This window comes from Quercus lobata, chromosome 11, assembly GCF_001633185.2.
Source record: "Quercus lobata isolate SW786 chromosome 11, ValleyOak3.0 Primary Assembly, whole genome shotgun sequence".
Classification (NCBI taxonomy): domain Eukaryota; kingdom Viridiplantae; phylum Streptophyta; class Magnoliopsida; order Fagales; family Fagaceae; genus Quercus; species Quercus lobata.
The window spans coordinates 53,596,425-53,616,532 of NC_044914.1; the positions used below are offsets into that span (position 1 = coordinate 53,596,425).

At 39.1% G+C, this 20,108-nt stretch overlaps 1 pseudogene; it reads right to left on the reverse strand.

The window, feature by feature from the left end:
- Positions 1-307: 307 nt before the first annotated feature.
- LOC115967151 overlaps positions 308-20,108 on the reverse strand; it is a 30,068-nt pseudogene continuing 10,267 nt past the window's right edge.

Below are 20,108 nucleotides of genomic sequence, written 5' to 3' on the forward strand. Positions count from 1 at the left end.
CCTCTTGCTCAGCATCTTATACAATCGTTATCCTCTCCATTTTCCATATAATATATTACAACTTACCTTTTTCTCCAAAAAAAAAATTTACAACTTTCCTTGTATATACCTATATAAAGAACAATTAATATAAACTAATTGGTATCTTGATCCAATGATAAAAAAAACTATCATCATCAGGAGTGAACGTCATAGGTTGAAATTATCTAAAAAAGAAACACAAGACGGCCAATCAAATAAGTAATTCTCTGAGGCCCATATATACATCCAAAATGGTTATAGGTTTAGTTTCTTACTAATGTATCTGTCAATAAGGCTTGTAGAAGTTGGCTTTTAGGCCTTTCTCAGCTAAGGTCCAAGCCGCTGCAATAACTATTAGAATAGTCAAGACAATGCCAAAGCAACCTGATCCCATGTTTATAAACCAAACCAAACCATTTGGTCGAGGTTTCCTCATTGAAATCCACATGAAACATGGATAAGCAAAAGTTAAAGGTAATGAATGTAGCACCTCCAACTAAAGGTGCTTGTCTTCCCAAAAACGGAAAAGTCACAGAAAGAAAGAAAGCCAACCCTCCATAGAAAATGCGAAGGAATGTGCGAACCCACCATGGGCATGGCTGATTTTTCTTGCTTGTGTATCTAACTTCCAAGTTGTCAAAAACAACCATGGCGTAAACTTGGAATGTACATGAACAGTTCACCAATACTAGAAGGTAAATTGAAGTCATAATTAACTTCGAGGTGTTTGGTCCGTGGATTTGTGAAAATGCAGTCAACAATCCTTGTCCTCCACTATACGGTACCTGTCATTCATAAATAAAAAAGAAAAAATAATAATGAAAAAAAAAAAAAAAAAAAAGTCTTACAAGTATCCAAATTAACACATTCTTTGCACTATCAATTTAAATTTTTAGTCCCTTAAGATCTTAGAAGTATCCAAATTTACCTCTATGTTGAACTTTCATACATCTGAGAAACAAATTGTAATCACGTGTACGTCTTGTATGTGACCACGTTTATTATTAAAAAAAAATTATTTTAAAGTATAAGTGATACAAAATTAATCTCCAATTTCAGTAAATTCAAGCATTTTATAGTCAGAACAAAATCATCTATCTCCAATTTCCAAACTATCAATTTGTAAGTTCAAGACACCCCAAAACAATTAAAATTTTCAAAACCCTTTAACCTCAATTGACATCAAAGTAGACCATAGTGGAAGGAGCGTTCCTTAGGTCTAGTTGGGCCCAAGCCCAACGTCCAGTGCCACCCTAGGGAACAAGGGGAGGGAAATAGTGCAAATGGGAGAGGTAGGCAAAGAGAGAGAGGGTTAAGAAATGAATTGCTTCTATCTCTTATCTCAAAAAAAAAAGAAAAAAAAAAGAAAAAAAAAGAAATGAAGAATGAATTGCTGAAACAGATAGAAGCTTAACATGGGAGTCAATTTGGATAGAAATGTAATACCTCAAGGGTTTGAAATTCAAATTAAATGTACACTAACATTTACAATTGACCTAAACCTCAGTGGTGTTTTTGCACTTTGACATTTTTTTTTAAATGGATTATTCGAGAAACAGTACGTCTATTCCTAAAAAGAAGTGGGATTTTTTAAATTTCCCTTTCTAAAAAGTTTATATTCTAAAAGTGCATTTTTAAACCAGTCTCAAACACGAACTTATTTGACTGATGAAAAAATTACGATGATATAAAATAAATATCTTTCTTAGGAAAGTATATATCAAATCACAATAAGTTCAAAAAAAGAAGATTTGCTTACCTTGTTTCCATAAGCCCAAAATCCAGCTATTGCAAGGGGATATTGGCACATAGCGATTACTATGTATGATATTGTCACCCCTGTGCACATTGACTTATAGGATGTTTGTTTTGGACTTGAAGGCAATGCTCCCTGCAAAATTAAAGACATTTTAACAGAAAATTACATTCAAATCGAGATGACAAATGTATCTATTCTTTTAAAGCATAGTTTGGTTTATTTTTATAATAGTGCATCACTATTATATAGGGCAGACTCCTCCCTCCTTTCCCTTGAATGGTAGATTTCTAGTGAGAGGGTGTGTATATATATATATATATATATATATATATGTGGGTTGGATTCAAGTTACACCTGGTATAACTCTAAGCAATGTTACATCACCCAATAACTTGTTATTGAATTAATATTTTGAAAATTCAACCGTTGAATTACATATTTTATATGTTCTTAACACGCATGCCCATGTTCACATCAATCAGATATTATTTACTATTTGATCCATAAACTCATCTTTTATACATTATTTTAAACTACAAAAACTTGAATTTTAACATTTGATTGATGACATGGCTATTAATCTTTGATCACCTTAAAATTTTGCAAGCATGGAAAATATATGAAGATGATAATGTAATCTAACGTTGGATTTGTCAATATTAGCATCCAATTAAAAAATATTGAGTAGTGTAACATTCTTTAAAGTTACACCAGGTGTAACTTAAACTCAACCCTATATATATATTTCTTATAAGGTGTAAGTTCAAAGACTATGGAACCCCCACGTTATAAAAGGGAGTATGTAGAGAAGTTAACCCGATTAACCCAATAATGAAGATATATAGACTGTCACATCATTTAAAATTTATCTTCCCTAACCAAAGAATCCTCCTCTCCCAAAGGAGTTGTAGTGAGGTACCCCCATTGGGGAAGGGCTGGTGATCTTTTATTAGTTTCTCTGTGCATTGCAAAATCTCTTAGACATTTTTTCCAACCTTTAAGTTGAAGTGTTGTGTGAGTACTCAATAAAAAAAAATGTTGCATGAGTACATATCCTTATATAGAGTTTCATATGTTAGGATTTTGACATGTCCAAGTTCTATTGAATCTAAAAGGGTCACAAGTTTAGGCTGGGCTGAGCTTTCTTACATAGTTGTTACATAGTTGGATACTCTCATGTTGGATCCTAAAGTTGGGCAAAGGCACAAACCTTGACTTAAATAGCTCGCAACTGTTGAAGCATATCTTACCCCAAAAGCAAAGAGATATGGTATAACACAGTTATCACTAAAAATTAAAATTTGTCTGACATTATTTTCACGTGGATTCATTCATAAAAAATTATTTTCACACACTAATTACAAATTACCAATTTGACAAGTTATGAAATTCTATGTGAATAATATATTCGTAAACCATTGTTTACCCTAAAACCAAAAAAAAAAAAAAAGCGTAATTCTAAACTTTTTGAAAAGGAAAAGGATTCTTTTTATTAGATAAATATTGAGAGAGGAAGAGGTGGAGTTCAAATCACTAACATAAAAAACATTAAACTATCATTGGAACCTGAAAAAAAAAAAAAAAAAAAAAAAAAAAAAAAAAAGGATATTGGAGATTCTAACCTGTATCTCAAGGATAACATTATGTCCTTTGAATGCAAGGGCAATGATCCCAAGTGCATTCAACACATCACTGAATTTTTCCATGTTAGATTTCAATTTTTCAGATTGACCGTAGGATATGCCAATGGGCCTATCTTTGGTAATTGAGAGAGCCCAAATCAAAGTAGAATATAGAACGACTGTGATGGCCCCAATTAAAGGCACCCAAGCTATAGAGTTCAAGTTTGGTAGTTGGGCTATAAGTATTGCTAAGCATGTGAACACCAAGAACCACTCTATATTTGTCAATGATTTAGCATGACACATGGTATCACGATCACATAGGGTTTTGAATATGAGGTCCAGCGTCCTACCTCCATTAATAATTAGAATGATACACGTACCCCCTGAATTGTATAATACAGGGAATAGGGCAAGCAACTTCTCTAGTTTTGGACCTGCATATAGTAATAAATTATGACTTAAGATGGTATAGAATTGAGGAAGAGAAAACATGTCATTGATCTTAACTAATTTATTGAGTATCCATAGCTGATCCAAAAATTTGGGACTAAGGCGTTGGTGTTGTATATAATAACACATTATCACCCTCCTATGCATTATGGGTAAGACCTTTGTCATTTGGCCTAATTTTATTGAATGTTAATTGGGGAACACAATTTGTATTAGTCCTACTTCTTGTTAAATTTAGTAAGTTGTGAGAATTGTGCAACACATTATTAGAACAAATGCAATTGAATGTTAACTAGGGAAATGAGAATACAATTTAAATTTGTCTCCGTGTTGTTAAAGTAGAATTGTGAAATATCAAATATGGATTTTACTTTATATATATATATAATATTATTTAAAAAGAACTACTTTTATTATGTACTAATTATTATATATAATCAAGATAATTATTTTTAAAAAATTGTATTTTTTATTGAGATACAAATATTAACAACCCACAAGTTAAAGAATCATGAAAAAAAGGAGCCTTGTACGTTATAACAATAATAAATATTCAATTATGAATTATAATATATAATACTTTTCAAAAGGAAAAATATGCCTTTCAACAATTTGTTGGCTTTTACACAAAATATATTGTGGGTGGGTGTATTTTTCTTGATATTTGCAAGCTAATGAACTCTAATTGATCAATTGGCACCTACTCCGTTTATAAGTATTTAGTGGAGGGTGAAAACATGAAGTTATTAGATCAGGACTTATAGAGTGCATGTGTAACTTATTAAAAAAAATTGTAAATTCTACTAACATACCTTGAGGTTTAGGCTAATGCCAATCAAGTTCAAGACTTTTAAAAACTAACCAATTTGGTCCCTAAAGCCAACTTAGTCCCTAAATAGTTAGTTATTTTTTCTTAACTGTTTTAGGGACTAAATTAGCTTTAAGGACCAAATTGGTTAGTTTTGGACCTAGATGACATTAGCCCAAACCTCAAGGAGTATGAATGGAATTTACCCTTTAAAAAAAAAGTGATTACAATTTGACTTTTAAAAAAGTAAAGTTTAGAAAATAAAATATAATCTAATAAAATATTAAATATATTTTATCTTGTGCTTTTATAATATTTATTGACAAAAAGTAAAATAATAATAATAACAACAACAACAACAACAACAACAGGGGTTTTGTACTAACCAAAAGAAACTATTGCAAGTTGCATTTATCTGCTATAGCGGATTCCAGGGACTGATTCATGGAGTCAAACGAGAATAAATATGGTATAGAGCTGCCACGCAAATGCTAGTGACAAACATATTATACCCTATGCCCTACAACCAATGAAATTATGATAAGATTAAGAACACAAAAAAAAAAAAAAAAAAATTCACAATTGTTGAAGTGACAAATTGTTATTGGTAGGTAGGTAAAACAGTAATGTTAGTGATAGACCCAATTGAGAATGAGTAAATCTTGCCAACACAATTATTGTGAAATACTTTTTGAAATTTCCTAAACTTATGAAGTTAAATCATATGATAGGACTTTTCTAGTTTTCTTCATGCTGTTTATGCAATAGCATGGATCACAGATAATCAAATAGAAGTAACATTTTCAATGAATGAATTTGGTTCAAAAAAATGCAAATAAGATCAACAAACTTTAAAGTTATATGTTTCTCTGTATGAATTTCTAATGTTCAAAAGTTAAATGGCTGTTGGATGTCAACTTGTATATCTAGGATTTAACATTTTTGGACAAGGTGGTACTAATAATTCAATGAGAGAAGAGAAAAACAAAGAAGAACGAATATACCATGATACTGAAATAATCATTAGTATCTAAAAACAAAGTTCTTTATTATTCTCATATAAGGACAAACCAAATTCTTAGATGTTGTACTTTAAATTCTTTAATTAAATTTAAATATATAATTGTTATTAAATATGAATTTAATCAAGAAAATTAAAATTTACTCTTTAGATAATATTACTAAGGCATAAAACTCTTATTTTTACAAAATAATTTGGAAAAGATTATTATATACTATGTTACTCCCAATCTTTTGGAAATGTTAATTTTCAAACTCTTCGAAAAACATTAGATTTTATTAATATTAATTAAACTCACATGGGAAATGGGAAAGACTTATTATATATATTCACGTGGAAGGTAGTGACGTTACTATATTGAAAAAGTTTCCAAGATTCTGTTCTCATATATCATTTTGAAGTCATTGTTGATAAAATTTACCAAAAAAAGGAAGTCATTGTTGAAAAATGTGAACAATATATATATATATATATATATATATATATATATTTCTTGCCCTAATAGTACTATAAATGAACATAATAATTATATAAACGCGCCAATGTTAATTAATAAGGTCCACAGATTCCGACACGGAGTCGACTGGGAAATAACTGTGGCACCAGAACTATTCTAACATGGAACACGCAGTTCCTTGTTCTTTAATTAAAAGGAGACCTTTTTGATTCTTTCTTTAAAGGAAGAAAGATGAGTATCACGTGGAAGTGTCTCAGATCTTTAGAAAAGTGAGCAAAGAGCAATGTATATATATATATATATATTTTTTTTTTTTTGGGTCATAAATGGGGGGGAAAAACTATAAAATCTTGTACCATGGATGTATGGTTGTAATATTTTATGATAATTTTAGCTTAATAACTTACGCTATTCTTTCTTTAAATAATAAAATAGATAGTTTTATTTATTAACACAACTAGTCGCTAATTCGTGCGATGCACGGGAAAGTTCTTAGAGGATAGGGTTAACCTACACGGTGGAGTCATGCCATGGCTACCAGAGTTTGTTCCTAAGGTTGGACTCAAAATTGTCAAAAATGGTTGTGAGTGCGGCTCATTTTAATCACAAATACGAACATAAAAACTATTTAAAAATCAAATAGATGAACCACAATACAATGAAAAGTTAACACCTCTAATGAATATTTTATATAAAATTAATTCAATAGAATCAAATCTTCCACAGGAAGAGTATATGTGACATTCCCAAAAAAAAAAAAAAGTATATGTGACAGATAACAAAAGAGACAGAACCCTCAAGGACTCCACAGACACGGAAAAATAGTTATGTTTTTTATTTGCCTGTGAACATACAGTCATAGGAGCTCTTGCTCGCTTCTTGTCAAATGCATTTGTTCTGCTGTCTAAATCGTCATCCTCATATTATCACCTCCATCTCTAGCAGATGGAGTATATTCCTTGGCAATAATAGCAGCTTTTCTTTTTCCAGTGTTTAACTTAGCACGTAGTTTCTTTTCAAGTGGGTCGTTTGAAGGTCCAAATTTGGCTTGGCGTGAGACCTTTGCACCCAATCCAAGCCTACAGGAAAATGTGAAGGGTTGTGGTGAACAACTAACAATTTCCCATCAACATTAATAGCTATAAGAGACAGCAAAGATGGTTATACACTTATACGGACTGACCTATAAGGTTGACCCTCTGATTCTACTTCTGGCGGTTCATTCTCTGCAGCTTTGGTCATATTATTAACCCATTGTTCAGCCTGCATATTAGTAGATTGTATTTGTCATGCTCAAAAAAGCCATCTTGAACATAGGTTGGAGAATTGACAATAACAGCAAAGTGGAGAATGTATTGCACTTAGGACCTGTCCTGTGTACATAATTACCCACCTTATTGTGTCCATACTTTTGTGTTTATTCTATGGACGTGAAAGATAACCCAAATACTCCATATGAACCTTGACTCTCTAGATAAGAAAAATATGCAGTATATTAGCCCACATAAACCTAATGGCTTTATTGATACTCAATGCATGCTGAACTCTAAATATAAGATATAACGATGCTAATTACTTTGATTGTACTTTGTGTTAGTGTCTCTCATGCATTTTATAGCCTCTGGTTACCCATTGGGAGAAAACACAAGTAATTAGCGGAGTTGAGAACCAAAACACATATGAGTGCACAGAGGAGAACAATGAGGACTGTGGCTTGTTGTTGTTGTTGGTTTTAGGGTAGTGGTTGTTGGTGATTATTGCCACCACCACCACCACCACGTAGGAAGCAGTGAATGGCGGAGTGGAGAACCAAAGCACATATGAGTGCGCTGAGGAGGACGATGAGGACTGTGGCCGCGTTTGCTTCAAAATCCTGAGAATTAGAGTATGGCTGCCAAAAATAATGCTGATGTATTAATAGTTTTATATTTTTTTTAGGGTTTTATTTTTTTAATAGCTTTATTTTTTTAAATAATGCTGATGTGGAAAAATGTGGGAGTTTCAAAAGTTTCGGTTTTTTATATATATATATATATATATAGATTATAATAAATTTTTATTAGTAATTAATATAATTATCAAATTTCATAGTTGGACAAATAGTAAAAGAATTCTAAGAAAAAAAGAAAAGAAAATAGTAAAATAAAGGGAAAAAAATCATAATTTGATAAACTTTTTTGTGTATTGCATGGTTATCGATTAGTTGCACATATAAGCTTCCTCCCAAATATAATGTCATATTTTGAGCATAAGCTTGCCTTTACATCAAGTTTAAAAGGGTTGAGGTTGATTGAATGTTTAATAAATAAATAATAAAGAAGTTTTTTTTTTTGCCCAAGTTATATGGTCATATTTTGAGCATAAGCTTGCCTTTACATTAAGTCTAAAAGGTTAAGCTTGACTGATTGTTTAATAAAATAAATAATAAATAAGTTTTTTTTTCCCAAGTAGTTGAGCCAACCTAGCTATTTATCAGATCAGTTATTATTATTATTATTATTATTATTATTATTATTATTATTATTATTTTGTGCATAACAGATCAATTTTCAGCCTTCGGGTACTCAAACATTCCATTTCTTTGTGTACTGAGACTATAAATTGTCTCCTAAAAGAGATCATTTGGATGGGGCTCCCTGAAGATTCTGAATTACGGGAATCGTTGACGAAAAGACCTCCTGAGGAAATGAGGCAGCTTATGAGGCGCATTGAGGAGTATAAACACCTGGAAGATGATCGGCTACAAAATAAGGGGAAAGCCCCGTTACTCGAGAGATCTCAGCAGGGCTTTATCCCAACAAGACCGAAAAAAGATTTCAGGATGCACGAACCAGAGGTGCAAATTGAGGGAGTTAATGTGGTGTTCAAAGAACCTGTGCACAAAATTCTAGATCGGATTAAGAACGAATCATTCTTCAAGTGGCCGAACAAAATGGGGGGTGACCCATCTCGGAGGAACCAAAACTTGTATTGCACATACCATAGGGACAAAGGGCACACCACCGAGCAGTGTCGGGTACTGAAAGATCATCTCGGGTAGTTAGCAAAAGCAGGGTATCTGAAAGAGTTTGTAGTGGACTCCGTTGACCAAAATTCCAGCCAGGGTGTTTAGCAGAGAAGGAATCCCCTTCCACCACCGCTGGGAGTGATCGAAGTCATCCACGCTGCCCCAAGAGGTATGGCAGCAGCTAAAGGGGTACTGATAATGGCTTGCACAAAAGGAGAATCACCCGAGAAGAGGATGAAAGTTGGTCGGCTAACCATCTCTTTTGGTGAAGAAGACTTACAGGGGACGATCCAACCTCATGATGATGCGTTGGTAGTAACAGCTCGGATAAGTGGGTTCTTGGTAAAAAGAGTGATGATAGACCAAGGAAGCGGAGCCGACGTGATGTACCTGGACCTGTTCGAAGGGCTCGAATTGAAGGGTAAGGATTTGGCGAAGTATGACACGCCATTGGTCTCGTTTGACGGAAGGGTCGTGGTTCCCAAAGGGCAAATTTTTCTCTCGGTGGACATGGAAGGCAAGGAAGTAATAGTGACCTTCATAGTAGTCCGGTCATTCTCACCGTACACGGCAATCCTGGGAAGGTCGTGGATCCACACAATGAAGGCCGTTCTATCCACCCTGCACATGAAAGTGAAATTTCCCACCGAGTATGGAGTCGCCGTGGTGTGAGGAAACCAACAAGTGGCTAGGAAGTGTCTGGTCGCTGTGGTTAGATGGAAGAACGAACAGCTCGGACAAGTGGAAGAGACCGAAAAAGAGCCTTTATGCAATCACAGAAGCCTCAAGGGGAAATGGGGGCAGACATTGCCGAGGATGTTTTGAAGGTCATAATTTTTCCGGACGAAGATAGGTATTTCCAAATAGGCTCGAGCATGAACAACCAAGAAAAGGCAGAAATGTTGTTGTTTCTTTTATAGAACGTGGATGTTTTTGCTTGGAGTCCGTACGAAGTTCCCGGCGTAGATCCCGAGTTCATTGTCCACAAGCTTAATGTGGACCCATCATTCCCCTGAAAAAGCAGAAATTGAGGAGATCATCGAAGGAGCATGCTGATGCGGTGAACTTGGAAGTCTAGAGGTTGAAGGAAGCAGGGGCGATAACGGAAATATTCTTCCCGAGGTGGTTGGCGAATACGGTGGTGGTGAAGAAAAAGAATGGTAAATAGAGAGTTTGTGTGGATTTCACAGACTTGAATAGGGCACGCCCCAAGGATCCATTCCCAATGCCCAAGATTGATCAACTAGTAGACGCCATGTATGGGCACCCGAGGATGAGCTTCTTGGATGCTTTCCAAGGGTACCACCAGATTTCCTTGGCTCCCGAGGACCGAGAAAAGACAGCATTTATTTCCCCGAGTGCTAACTATCACTACAAAGTCATGTCGTTTGGGTTGAAGAACGCCGGTGCCACATACCAACGGATGATGACGAGGATGTTCCGAGAGAAAATTGGGTGCACGGTGGAAGTATACATTGACGACATGGTGGTAAAGAGCAAAAGGGAGTCGCAACACACTGAAGACCTCCGGGGAGTATTTGAGATACTCCGGAAGCACAAGCTGCGCTTGAACGCCGAGAAGTGTACTTTCGGTGTGGGGGCTGGAAAGTTCTTGGGTTATCTGATTTCTACTCGGGGGATAGAGGCCAATCCCAACCAAATAAATGCCGTGAATCGCCTCATACCGCCGAGCAATCCGAAGGAAGTACAGGTGCTAACTGGGATGTTAGCCGCCCTAAACCGATTCATCTCCAAATTCGCGGATCGCTGTAGACCGTTTTACCAGCTTCTGAAGAAGTGGAAGGGGTTTCATTGGGACGAGGAATGCGACAAGGCCTTTCGAGAACTGAAGGAGTACTTGGCAAAAGCACCCATGTTAACAGCCCTGGAATCCGAGGAGGATTTGTTTATGTACCTATCAATGTCTAACCATGTCGTGAGTGCTGTGTTACTAAGGGACCAAGGAGTACAGCAGCCAGTGTATTACATAAGCAAAACCTTAGTAGATGCCGAGACAAGATACCTGCCCCTTGAGAAGCTAGTTTTGGCACTAGTGCGCGCCACGAGGAAGTTGCCGCATTACTTTCAGGCTCATACGGCATTCGTCCTCACCGAGTATCCCTTGTAGTCTTTGCTAAAGAGATCGGACTTCACGGGCCGAATAGCCAAATGGGGAACTCGTTTGGGTTCGTTCGACATAAGGTACTGATCGCAAAGCTCGGTAAAGGGACAGGTTCTTGCTGACTTCATTGCAGAATTCACCCCCAAGAGCCACGGGAAGATAATATGTAATGCGGAGCGTCGTCCATGGAAAGTATTTGTAGACGGTGCTTCAAATGCTATGGGGGCCAGAGCTGCTATTGGCATAATCACCCCGGAGGGCATACAATTAGAACACTTTTTCAGATTAGAATTCAAACCCTCAAATAATGAAACCGAGTATGAGGCCTTCCTGGCCGGGTTGAGGGCCGTATTGTGTTTAGGTGCGAAAGATGTTGAAATTTATTTGGACTCTTGGCTAGTCGTTTATCAAATCTTAGGAAGTTTCAAAGCTCAGGACTCTCGGATGAAAGCCTATCTGAGTGCAGCCAAGCAGATCATTGGCCGGTTCAGGACAGTGAAGGTAGCCCAAGTAGGTCGGGCACAGAACAGACATGTCGACTCACTGGCCACGTTGGCTTCATCCTCAACCGTGAACATACCTCAGCTGGTCAAGATAAAGCTTATAAGGGAGCCAAGCATCGAGGTGAAAAGTGATGACAACCTGGCTGGGGTTGAAGTTGCCATGATGTCGATGGCAAATCCGTGTTGGATGAACCCGATCATAGACTTCATAGCCGAGGATAAAGTTCCAAACGATGAAAAGGAGGCCAAAAAGATTCGTCGGGTGGCTTCCCGGTACTGGCTGTCAGCAGATCGCAAGTTGTACCGAAGGTCTTTCATAGGCTCTTACCTTTTATGTCTACATCCTGAGAAAGTGAACGAACTTCTAACTGAGCTGCATGATGAAGTATGTGGTGGCCATGTCGAAGGACGGTCTCTAGCCAACAGGGCCATGACCCAAGGGTTTTGGTGGCCACAGATGCAGAAGGATGCCACGGAATACGTCAGGAGGTGTGAACAATGCCAAAAGCAAGCCCCTCTAATCCACCAGCCGGCAGGACATCTAAACCCCGTCAACAACCCATGGCCATTCGCACAATGAGGGCTAGACATTCTCGGCCCGTTTCCCTAAGCAACAGGTAACTGCCATTTTGTATTAGTGGCTATGGATTACTTCACGAAGTGGGCAGAAGTCGAGGCCTTGGCCAACATTCGGGATATCGACGTGAAAAAGTTTGTGTGGAAAAACATAGTCACAAGGTTTGGGGTACCGAACTCACTAGTATCGGACAACGGGCTACAATTCGATAGCAAAGCTTTCTGAGCCTTCTGCAGCGATCTCGATATTAAGAACAAGTACTCCTTAGTAAATGTAAGTCAAACTTTGTACTTCGCCAAAGTCAAGATAATGATGAAGTTACTTGTCTAAGCTGTTTTCGATCCCGTCATTGCACATTAAAAGAATTGCATGTTTTGTACAAAAAAAAAAAAAAATCTAAGGACAGAAGCCTCGTCCTCGGTTCGATCAAAATCACCGACCAGGCTGAAACCTTATCGTTACAAAGAAATTCTAAGGACAGAAGCCTCATCCTCGGTTCGATCGAAATCACCGACCAGGCCGAAACCTTATTGTTACAAAGAATTTCTAAGGACAGAAGCCTCGTCCTCGGTTCAATCAAAATCACCGAGCGGGCGGAAACCTTATCGTTACAAAAAAAATTTTAAGGACAGAAGCCTCATCCTCGGTTCAATCAAAATCATCGACCAGGCGGAAACCTTATCATTACAAAAAATTTCTAAGGATAGAAACCTTGTCCTTGGTTCGATCAAATCGCTGAACAGGTAGAAACCTTAACCCCTTTACAAACACTAATTGCAAATTCATTCTCAGATTATCCAAAGCACCGCGCAACAGGTTTTGGACAGCTCTCAACCGAACTTACTACAGTATAAGAAACCGCAAACATAATCTAAGCAAACACGCAAATAAATAGAGAATCATTCAACAAGTTGAAAGCAAAGTCAAAAGGCAGAATTAATATCTCGTCGCCAAAACTCGGCAATTGTTTTCGGGTCGTCCCCGTGAAATAAGCAAATTGTTCGTTCACCACAACCCGGTGACGTAGGCAAATATACCATTGAAAAAATAAATTAAAAATGCTATAAAGATAAGTGAAAGCACAAAAAAACTAGACTGTAGATAATCAACTGGAGGGCTGGGTTGGATCTGTCACTTCTTGCTAGACGGTCAAGGGGTAATGTGGGTCTTCGCCAAGAAGGTCCTGAACAGTTAGGATGCTGGTGGCCTCCATCTCATCTGGCTCGGCATGAGCATCGATCTGTTCAACCAGCTCCCTCATGCTTGTCGTTTCTTCCTCCTCAGCAGCAGCCAGTGGATCCTGCACGGCAATGATGGGGCTCGAGAAAGGAATTTGGCTGAGGTCTCTTAGAGGGGAATCCTCGGGAACTCCCAGAGCTTGAAGAGCAGCAAACCACCCGGCCTCAAAACCCAGCTTCCGGGCCTGGGCCACTACCGGTTCTGCAAATTGCTCGACATCAGCAAATCCCTCATTGTACCACTTCTACTCGCGGGCCTCCAGGCTGCCCTCAGGTCGGTTAGCTCCTCGGCTTGAGAGGTGTTGAGGCTAATGGCTTCAGCTAGCTTCACGTCCGTTTCATTCTGCTTAGCCAAAAGTTCAGCACACCTCTTCTCTGCTAGCACTCTATTTTTCTCCGCTGCAGCGGCCTTCTTCTCGGCGAATTCAGCTGTCTTTAGTTTTTCCATTGCTGTTTTGGCAGCTGACTCCCACGCCCCCTTCTCACGGTCAACCTCCTCGGCAAGATCCCATGTACGGCCAGCCAGTATGTGAGCCAGTTGAGCAGCCCAGCAATCACAAAAGTTAGTACAGAAGTAGAAGTAAATGTATGGAAAGGAATAGAAAACTAAGGAGTTACCGCAATAGCGTGCCACTTTAACCGACGCCCCACGGACTCCTTGGACCCCTCCTCGAAGGCATGCACGTCATCGGGAAGAAGAAGGCCCTCGGCCAGGGTCTGGGCAATACGGCCACCCTCGCCTTTCTCCCACAACTGCACACAGGCGGTCGAAGGCAAAGGCTTGCCGTCCAACAAGAACTTGGGCTTCCACGCTGGAGCTGCTTGGGAGGAGGACGCAACCCCCGGACCGACCTGGGTTTGCGACTCGCGGATAACAATCCCCCCTGTTGGCTGGGGAGGAGTCTAGACGGCAGCATCTCTCGGACCCGTGGATGGTTGATCGGCGACCTTCTATTTCTTACGGGCTCGTCCAGCTTGAGAAGAGGGTGGAAGGGGAGGCACCTGGCTCCGACCCTGAAAAGGTGAGGGCTGGTTGGGTTGCCATGCACCGGGCACGAAGCGATCAATAGTCATAACCTTCCTTGACACCATGTTTCTGCCGGGTTGGGTATCTTCAATCGACAAGGCAGTCGCTTCAACCGCTGGTTGCTCAAGCTCCGCAGCTGGGTTCTCGGGCTGCGCTTGCTCTTGAACAGGGTCCTCTTGTTGAATTGCCTCGTGAGCTAACTCTCTAAGACGCCAAGACACACGTTCCGTGGACTCGTCCCGCAAAGGAGATAACTCATCCGAGCAAGTGTAGCGTCTCCTGAACTCCCTCGCCTCCCCAGTTGTAAGCTTCGGCGGCAAAAAGTTCACGAACCAAACATCAATATATGATAGAAGGGGACTATCACCTAATAGTGTCTACTTAAAGGTCTGCCAGGTAGAGTAAACTGGCTCTACTCCGAGGATCAGGTGCGAGGCCCAGAGCTGTCCATCCCAGTGCACAAATATCTCAGAGCGAAGGATGAAGTTCAGGTCTTTCACGTGAACGGTTCTGATGTCCGGAACGAACACTTTACCGTCTGCAAAAGAACAAGTGTTATATCAATATCCGATGATGAAGATCTACTTCAATAAAGAGGAAAGAAAAGGAAAAAAGGGGAAAAATTGTTAGATCAAGGGATTGGTACAAACCCACTTCACGCCGTGAAAGAGGGCAAGGGACATCTCTGGCAAACCAGTTGTCGCACACCCGAACAAACTCCTCGGCAGAGTTCCTATTCGAATCAGGTAGGCAAGATATTAGCCGTACCCGATTATCTCTTGTTTTTAGGTAATAATTGGTAGCTTTGTTCCCACAGAGGCTATACATATGGTTAATATCATGGTAATTTAACTGTAAATCGAAGGTGTGGTTCAACCTACTGACGCAGCTAACTACCCGGTAAAAGTTGGGGGGAAGCTGGTCGGGACACAGTCTGTAGTACTTAAGTGTATCTGCTAAAAGGGGATTCACGGGGAATCTAACCCCACCCTCTAGAATTGACGTTAAAGGAAAAAGATCGTGCCTAGTCCTCGGTGGAGACTGATTTCACTCTCGTGGCAGTAAGCCACTTCCACGTCATCAGGAATATTAAACTTGCGCCTAAAAGTGGCCAAGGTAGTCGGGGCCTCCAAGAGATGAGAGTAGCCCATCTATGACGCTAAATGCTATGAAAGGGAACTTGAAGAAATAAGTTGAAGGAATAGGAAGGGGAAGAGGACTTACTTTGGGTTCTAAGGGAGGAAAGAACTCTGGACAGGCGAGTAAGCGCACAAAGAGTTGGTCGGTAGAGAGTAAGCTCGAAGGATCAGAGGTGAAGAAAAAGTGAAAGAATGTTCTGAGGAAGGCTATTTATAGGATTAGAAAAGGGGCAAAGGAACATTCAATCAAGCAATAAATGGGCACGATTCACGAATGACCCTGCGGATGCCAAAGATAACCGACACGCATGTCGCTTCGGTTCGTGAACCGTCAGGCAATAATGACAACTAAACCTAGCGCTACGAAACGACACGTCTTTTGAGATGAGCATTAATGAGAAACCATAACCGCATGAGTCCCAAGCCATAGGACTTCCGAGACCAAAAAGCTCGGTTGGCTCCTTGATTCTTCCCGACAACCGGGTATGAATCAAAGGGGGGCTAATGTACGGCACCGAGATCCCAAGACCCATATGGGCCCTGGGCTTAGGCCCAATGGAACGGCCCCATCGCCCTAAATCCTTCTTGAAACTGCCTTCATAAAGAACAAGTTTAGGGCCTCAGATCCTGAGCTACGCTCGGCATAGAACCTCCCGAACAATCATATAAACCTTGTCTGGGCAAGTCATGGGATGCTCAGGGAACACCATTACCGAGCAAATTCGCCTGAACTAGAACCAAGTTCCAAGGCCATAATTGTTACATCCCACTCTCACCTAAACACCCACTTAAAACAGATAATATTGGACCTTCAATTGCACTAACGATGACAGTAATCATGATCTCCCCACTAACCTAAGCTATAAATATCAGAAGTTGGGGAGGATGAAGGGGTTCAGAAAAAAGGAGTGAAAACAGTCATTTAGAGAGGGGAGGAACATTACTTTGAGTCTTTGTGCCGAGAACGACCTAAAGTAGGAAATCTTGAAGCCCACCTTACAAATAAATTGTGAGCCCAAGTGAGGTTGAGCCCAACAATCTCGTTTTAGGCTTGCACAACTATCTATAATGATTATCATTTGCATTAGCTCTCCCAGGGTTTTGGTATTGGAATGTGAAGCTGGGAGAGGCATAACTTTTCTATAATTTGGTTCAACCGTTTCTGCCATGGCTACCCTCCTCTGCTCTAGTTCAAAAGCTATGTTGAAAATATTAGGTGTGGGTTTTGCAAATATAAAGCTGATGGTTGCTGGTATATATATAATGACTACGGGTCTTGGTGGAGCTCCTGTATAGAGTACAGTGGTACATTCTGCCTTTTATAAATAAATCTCTTCTTTATTTTTAGGAAATAATCATGGGTCGATAGTAAAAGCCCGTATAATTCTTATCTAACAACTAAGATTGGTTGGAATGATGGAAAAGTGGAAAAATAGAAAATTGTGAGGGGATGGAAAGGTGAAAGGATAGAAAAGATTTAGGACTTGTTACCGTTGTTTAAACAATATTACACGTACTTTCACATATTTTTTCACCCACACGTATTTCCAAAAAATATAAACAACATTACTAAAACAATATGATCAAATAGACCCTTAGTTTTTTCTTATTTGTGTTTGGTTGGAAGAGTGGAAAAATAGAAGAATGGAAAACTTTTTTGTTTGGTTGAGATGAAAAATGTGAGGATAGAAAATAAAGTTGGTATAAATTTACCATGATGTCCTTATTAAATATATAAAAATAAGCAAATGCCAAAAGGATAAATAAATAAAATAAAGATAAAAACAAACAAAATGAACCAATGTGAACGTACTGTGCAAAGTGCAAACAAGAAGAAATTTTATCAAAAAACCGGGGGGGGAAGACAAAATGTTGGCTGTTGGGTGGAGAATGGTAATTTTGTCCAACACACATCTTCCCTTTTTTCTCTCTCATTTTATGGAAAATGAATTTTGGTGGGCCTGAAGAGAAAACAATTGGGCTTCACCGCTGTTTTCATAAAGGTTTGGTAAGGTTGTTCGAGGAGAAATGCTTCCTCTACTAAGCAGAGTAGAGGTAAGAAGGTTTGGCTTGCCATCAGAAGCTACATTCCGGACAATCCTACTGGCAAGGATAAACATCAGGAGGAAATAGGACAGAGGAAAGTTAAGAAATATCTAAGAAAGCTGCTACCACCGCATTAAAAGCTCTGCAGCTAACTTTCTGACTATATTAATATAAAGGTGATACATGAACAGTGATATTCAACCTTACAGCTATTCCCAAATACTTTAAGAAGGTGTGGATGGGACAAGGATAAAAGCCAGCAACTTGATCAACACATGGAGGGTTGAGATGAAGCAAACAGATTAATATAAAAAAGAAAGACCCCAATTACAGGGGGGACCATCTGAGAATCTATAAAAAAAAAAAAAAAAAACATTGTAGCAATAAGAAATGGAGTTGTAATCAAATTGAAAAGAGGCCTATATAAGATCTACTCTCCTCAGACTTTGCCGAGAAAGATTTTATTTGCATAAAACCTATTTATCTTTGCTTTCTTGTCATCTTTAACCCATCATGATTGTTGTCTTACTCATTAAAGTCTAGTTTCCAGCCCACTCTTTAAAAATTCATTATGTTGGGCTCTTTGGGACTGAATTGTTTTACCTTTTGGGCTTAAAAACCAAAACGTGCCCTTACAATTGGTGCCATCTGTGGGGAATACTTGAGCTTTAGTGAGATCAACATTCAGCTATGGTAGGGTTTTGGCCAAACCGAGAGGAGTCTGTTGGTTCCCAACGTCAAGATCAGTTTCTCAATCTTGAACGAAGGAGGGACCAAGAGGTTAGTGTGCATACCACACATACTAGTAGGAGTCAATCTTAAGGTGGGAGTAACATCTCTCATAAGGAGAATACTAAAAGCATGCAATTGGAGATTGGCCATCTGTAGAGGAGGCTACGCCACGAGCAACGAAGAAAGACTCCTTCAATCTCTAATCCTTCTTCTGATGGCAATGGGGATGGCAGCTACAGGCTTAGGTCAAGGACTCCTCCTAATGAGCCTTTTTTGTATAATGAGGATCACCATTATAAGCGTAGAAGTAAGAATCCATCCCGCAAAGGTTTGGGCAATAATGCTATAAGCAGGGCTCTTAACTAGATTTCTAAGTCCCTTTTTACCCGTAAAGTTGAAGGAGGAAAACTTCTTCGGTGATTTACTCAACCTACATTCACTATGTATAATGGTAGGACAAACCCCGTGGAGCATGTCAGCCACTTCAACCAGAGAATGACTGTCCATTCTAAGAATGAAACCTTGATGTGTAAGGTATTCCTATCCAGTTTGGGGCCTGTGGTGATGAGTTGGTTTGATGGTTTGAAGAAAGGTTCCATTAACTTCTTTAAGGAGCTTACTAGGGTGATTGGGGCTCATTTTGTTACTTGCAATAGAGTTCCTTGGCCCTTAGACTCTTTGTTGTCTATGACTATGTGAAAAGAGGAAACCATGAAAATGTATTCTGACAAATACTGGGAAATGTTTAATAAGATAGATGGAAACTTTGATGATGTGGCTATAAGGACTTTCAAGGTCGGCCTACCCGCCGGGCATGATTTGAGAAAATCTTTGACAAGGAAGCCTGTTAGGAGTGTGCATCAGCACATAGACCGCATTGATGAGTATAAGCAAGTCGAGGAGAACCAACAACAAGGAAAAGGGAAAGTTAAGGTAGTCCCACAGGATAGAAGGGATTTTAGGTCAGATAGATACAGCAATAACCGACCTTGGAGAGATTTTGCTAGGTAATCCGGATCTACTGCTACTCTGGTGGTTAGCATTGTGTTCTAAGAGCCTGTGCACCAAATCTTGGAAAAAATTAAGAGTAAGCTGTACTTTAAATGGCCAAATAAGATAGGAGAAAACCCTAGGAGGCGTAACCAAAGCCTTCACTGCCAATACCACCAGGAGCAGGGGCACACTACAAAAGATTAAAGGACATTGTGGAGTCATTTGGAGCAATTGGTTAAGATTGGGAAGTTAAAGCAATTCCTGTACCAACCTAACAGACTGGGTAGTCAGGCAGGTTCGAGAACTTAGAGAGATACTTCTACAAGACCACCTTTAGGTACAATTAGTGTCATTCTTGCTGCTCTAGGAAGGACTAGTTCTCAACCATCCAAAGTGATGTCTATAGCTTGGCCATTTACAGAAGACTTGCCCCCTAATTTGAAGAAGAGTAGAGTGGAGGTCTGACCAGCTTTAAGCTTTTTCGATGAGAATAAAGTTGGAACCTTGCAGCCATATGATGATGCCCTAGTAGTTACTTTTAGGATAGGAGGGTATGATGATGATGATGATAATGATGATGATG